Below are 6,167 nucleotides of genomic sequence, written 5' to 3' on the forward strand. Positions count from 1 at the left end.
CTCCCTGTTCACATTCCGTACTAATTATACTGGTCATTCAATTCAGCACGTCCTGTAGTTGTTTTTCACTTTCGGAGGACAGCGGCGTCATCAGCGATTTTTATCACTGATATCCTTTCACCTCAAATTTTAGTCCCAGTCTTGTGCCTATATTTCATTACCATTATCGATTTTTCGATATATAGATTGAACAGTAAGTGCGAAAGACTACATCTCTGTCTTACATTCTTTTTAATCCGAGCACTACGTTCTTCGCCTATCCATCTTATTATTCCTTTTTGATTCATACACATGTTGTATATATTCCGTCTTTCCCTGTAGCTTACTCCTGCTTTTCTCAGAACTTCAGAGATCTTGTACCACGACACCGTCGAACGCTTTTTCCAAGTCGACAGATCCTATAAACGTATCTTGCTTCCAATATCAAGCGAAACGTCAGAACTACCTCTCTGGTGCCTTTATCTTTCCGAAACCCAAACTAATGGCCATCTAACAGATCTTCAGTTTTCTTTTCGATTCTTCTGTATCTTACTCTTGTTAGTAACTGGTATGCGTGACCTGTTAAGTTCTCTCACTTATCTGCGCTTGCTATTTTCGCTATTATGTGGATCATATTTTTCCAAGAGTAGTGGTATATCTTCTGTCTCATAGATTTAAGACATCTCCGCAGTATCTTTTCTTCCAGGAATGTTAGTTCTGCAAGATCTGCAAGAGAGCTTCTGTGAAGTTTGGAAGGTAGGAGACGAGGTACCACCGAAATTAAAGCTGTGTAGACGTGTCGCGAGTCGTGCTTGCGTAGCTCAGATGAGCGGCAATCTCCACGGAATGCCGATATCTAATTGCCGGAATGCCGATGTCTAATTGCCGGCACGGCGGCACGGTAGCTCAGCGTGTTCGGTCAGAGGGTTAGCTGCCCTCTGTAATAGAAAAAACTGAGTTAATTTATCAACGATTAACTTGAATAAGCATCATGAATCGTCGGACCTGAACAAATTCAATGACCAACCAAAAAGAAAAAAAAAAAAAGGATGGTAGTGCACTCGCCCACGAAAGGCAAAGGTCCCGAGTTCGAGTCTCTGTCCGGCACACAGTTTTAATCTGCCAGGAAGTTACATTCAAGCACTATTTCTTCTGCCTCATACATCTCGCATAGCATAGCAGGTGATATAGTTTTGTTTTAACTGGTTCCTCCAAGGATTTCAACTATTCTGGGGGAATGTCGTCTACTCCATCAACCTTATTCTGACGTAGGTCATTAAGCGCTCTGTCAAATTCTTGCCTCAGTACCACAACTCCGATCTTATCTTCATTTACTTCTTCTTCCATTTACATAAAACTGTGTTCATGTTAATTTCCCTTGTACAGCCGTTCTCTGTGCTATGAACACTTTTCAAGATTCCTTTCTTTGTTTGCAATGAGAGACCCCCAGCGGTGGTATCGATGTTTTGAAATCAAATGCATGGTTATGTGGGTTAAGATACCAGGTATCACAAACCATGCAGCCGTTCACCCTGGCCGGCCCTCGTTTGCGAGTAACCGTCGAAAAATAATTCGGAATTTCGCGTGATGTTCTTCAGCTGTAAAAGAGGAAAGACTCAGCAAAACGGTTGCACAGCATAATGGTTAAGGCTTTGGCCTCCCATGCAAAATATTATCGATTCGAAAAGCATTAGGTTTTGTCTAAAATTTTATGTTTAAATCTTTATCAAAACAACTTTGGTCATTGTTTGTATTGTCATTTGGGCTAAATTTAATTTTTTTTGTCACACCACTTTAATGACCGTATTAACTTTTTCAGGTGCTTTAATTTTTTCTTCCATTCATTCTTTTTCCACTTCGAATCTTTGTTCACGTGAATTTACTTCTTTCTTATTTATCTATCACAACATTTAAACATTTGCAACTGGCGACGTATTGGTTAAAAAACAAAAGACGAAAGAGTCTGTTTATATTGATCGTGCGATGGTGTCAAAATTGTATTTTTCCTTACAATGCGCACATTTCTTTGGACAGTAACCGTAAAAGAAACATTAAAAACAAAATCTTATTGTGTTATAGGTAAAGTAGCGTAGATTAAGATTTAAAGGAAAGAAGGGATTATAAATAAAACGAAATCCAAGCAAAATGAGAAACGCAAAGTATGAATGCAATAACATGGACAAAAATATAGGATGAGAAAACGGTAGTAATTAAATCGAAGTTAATACATAAAAATGATTAAAATTATATGAAAAAAATTACAAGTGGAAAAAATGGTAGGGACGAAAGTAAGAGCAATTGAAAAAGTAAAAAATTTCTTTTAATCCAATTAAATGAATAAAAATAGCGACCAACGTCATTTCGAATAGGATTTTAAAATAAAAATTTAGTGAGCATCTGCTGAATTTCGAACCGACAACTTTTTGTCTGGGAGGCCAAAACCTTATTCATTACTCTGTGCAACCGATTTGCTGAATGCTGTTTCTCGACAACTCTAGCACATCACGCAAAACTCCGAAACTTTTCTCGTTAATTAGTCACAAACGAGGACTCATCTGGGTGAATGACTGCAGGCTGTGGCCCCTAGGACCTTAACCTACATGTCCATATAGATGGCTTCAGAAAGCCGATCCCACCACTAGGGACCTCTCTTTGTTACACCTCTTGATATTCTGATTTCTTCAGAGGTCTCTCTAATCTTCCTGTAGGCAGCCTCTGTCTTTTCCATACTCATGAATTCTACTGTAGCCACACCTGCTTAGCCAATTTGCATTTTAACTCAATATCAGTCTCGCTTACATTTCCTTTTGTCTGTTTCATTCGCTGCATTTTTATAGTTCTCCCCTTCGGTTTTTTTTTTAATTCGGTATGTCGTGTGCACTCAAGAACTCCTACTGAGCACTGTATTTTTGCCTATTTGGTCCTATACTAAGTCACTATTGCGTATATCACAGATACCCATTCGTCTCCCATTCCTGTTTCTTTTCCTGTTTTCATCAATTGGTGCTTATAATGGTCCCTTTGAAACTCTCACCAGCCTCTGATACTTCCAATTTGTTCATGTCCCATCTCCTTAATTTCCTACCTGTTCGCAATTTCTTCAGTATTAGACTGCAGTTCGTAACTAATAAATTATATTCAGACTCCACATTCGCCCTTTAAATGTTTGCAGTTAAATATCTGGTTATTAAATGTGCCCCCCCCCCATTATATAATGTACAGGTTGACAATTGTTGAACTTATGGAATAAAATCGTCATACCTTCTGAACGGTTTGCGTTAGGATTTTCAACGTTAGGATTTTCAAACTGCAAGGTTGGCCGCGAGGCGTGGTGGGAAATTAGTATGCGTGTGCATGGTTTGGTTTAGCGACGAAGCCTACTTTCATGTGGATGGGTTCGTTAATAAGCAAAGCTGGCGCATTTGAGGGACTGAGAAACCGCATTTCTCGATCGATAAGTCTCTTGACCCTCAACGGTTGACTGTCTGGTGTTCAATGTCAGGTCACGGAATAATCGGTCCGATATTCCTTGATGGCACGGTGACCACCGAAAGGTACGTGTAGGTTTTGGAAGAAGATTTGATCCCCATTATCCAAAGTGACACTGATTTCGACAAGACTGGTGCATGTAAGACGGCACTGGATCCCATCGAAGCAGGAGAGAGTTTGATGTCCTGGAGGAGCACTTTGGGGGCGGCATTCTGGCTCTGGGGCACCCAGAGGCCGCTGGCATGGGCCTCGATTCGCGCCCATATTCTCCGAATCTACACACATGCGACTCCTTTTGCGGTGCGATAACCCCAAAAACATTGCTGAGCTGAAAACAGCCATTCAGGAGGTCATCGACAGCATCGATGTTCCGACACTTCAGAGGGTCACGCAGAATTTCGCTGTCCAACTGCGCCATATCATCGCCAGTGATGGAAGACATATCGAACATGTCATACCCTAAATCCGAACGTCTGCAGTGACGTTTACACGTTGAATGAAGTGCGTGCACACCGTACTTTGTAACTAATTTACGTTTTCTTTCATATAGTTCAATAATAATCACCCTGTTTCTGAGACCTTCGCGTGTCCCCAAGTCTCTCCCACGTATACAATCTTCTTCCATGTTTTTTAAACAAAGTTTTGGCAATAGTTAGTTCTGTGCAAAATTCTACAATGCTGCTTCCCCTTTCATGCGTTTTTCCCAGTCCATGTTCTACTATTGTTCCTTCTCTTCTTTTTGCTACTACCGAAATCCAGTCACCAATCTCAGTTAAATTTTCATTTCCCTTAACTTTCGGAATAATGTCTGTTATCATAATGCGTTTTTCAGTCTCTTTACCACCTGCGGAGCTAATTGGCGTAATATAAATGTATGATACTATGGCGGGCGTTGACTTCGTTTCTGTCTTGGCAACGATAATGCATTCACTATGTTGTTCGTAGTATGTTACCCACATTCCTTTTTTATTTATTATTAAACCCACTCCTACATTGCTCCTGTTTGTATTGTATTGTATTTATGACCCACCAGTCAACTGACAAGCCAGCACTCACCTATTTTTGCCGAATATTTTTGCAAAGAACAACAATAAATGCGAAGGGGGATGAGACATTGGATTCGGCCTAAACGCCCTGGATAGTAGCAACGATGTTAAAAAATTAACTTCTGAATAGTCATCCTTTAGTTTCTAATACTCTAAAAGTAGCAGACTAAATTACGGGCTTTGGGTTCCAGAGGTTTATAGAAACTACAGAAGTTTCTTATTGCTCAAAGATATTTAGGCGCATTTGTAGTATAATCAATGGTCGTATTTCATTAGTGTCTATAAAGTTAGACTTCGTTGCTCTTCACTAAATAGATATCCTGTTATACTTTGTATCGTTGTTTTCTACACGAAATAGTTGTTCCTCTCTTGCAGAGTGAGGCGCAAAAATGCGGCAAAGGTTGTTTTAGTGAGCAGGACTCACGAGTTACAAAATAAATCTAAGGTGTTCTACAAGGAATAACCTTCTACAGACAATGACCACAGAAAAATATGACTCACATCAAAAAGGTTCAAATGGCTCTGAGCACGGTGGGACTTAACTGCTGAGGTCATCAGTCCCCTATAACTTAGAACTACTTAAACCTAATTAACCTAAGGACATGACACACATCCATGTCCGAGGCAGGATTCGAACCTGCGACCGTAGCGGTCGCGCGGTTCCAGAATGTAGCGCCTAGAACCGCTCGGCCACCAGAACCGGCTATGACTCACTGATCAACATTTACATATATACTTCGCAAGCTACCGTATGGAGAATGGCGGAGTGTATCTTATACAGCTAGTTCTCATTTCTTTTTGTGTTACACTCACAAACGGAGAGAGAGGAAAACGACTGTCTGTATGCTCCGTATGAGCCATAATTTTTCTTAACTTGTCTTCACGGTCCTTACATGAAATGCACGTCAGCGGCAATTGAATCAGTCTGCAGCCATCTACAAATGACGGTTCTCTGAGTTTCTCAGTAATGTCAGAGAAATGGCCCGTCTATGCAACTAACTGAAAGGCTATTTGCAGTGCGTTTCTCCTTTTATTTGTGGAGTAATATTAATGGTCCGGAATACATGTTTGTTTTAGGTATACAATATTTGGGGTAAGTAATGGTTGTAGGTATGTTTCTAAATCAACTTTTTGTCACTACGTTGCAGTTTGTTATTACATAAATTTACGATTTCTCACTAGCGTTTCACGTAAAGAACGTCCTCTTCGCTCCAGAGGTTACCATTTATCACGAAGGATCTACGTAATACACGCATGTTGATCGAACTTACCAGTAAAAAATCTGGCATTATGCCTCTGAATTGCTTCGATGTCTTCCTTTAATCCGACCTGGCGGGGATCCCAAGCACTCGAGCAGTATTCAAGAATGGGTCGCTCTAATGTTCCTATACGCAGCCTCTTTTATAGATGAACCACACTTTCCTAGAATTCTGCCGGTAAACCGAAGTCGACCATTCACCTTCCGTACTATTCTGTGTCAAGCAGCACGCCACAAATACAGTATTCGTACATCGTAGGATTCATTTTCCTACTCATCTGCATTACATTATAGTTTCCTATATTTACAACAAGCTGCCATTCGTCAGACTAAATAGAAATTCTAAGTCATCCTATATCATTCTACAGTCTCTCACCCATTATACTTTCCCTCAC

The sequence above is a fragment of the Schistocerca gregaria genome, chromosome 2 (assembly GCF_023897955.1).
Source record: "Schistocerca gregaria isolate iqSchGreg1 chromosome 2, iqSchGreg1.2, whole genome shotgun sequence".
NCBI classification, from domain to species: domain Eukaryota; kingdom Metazoa; phylum Arthropoda; class Insecta; order Orthoptera; family Acrididae; genus Schistocerca; species Schistocerca gregaria.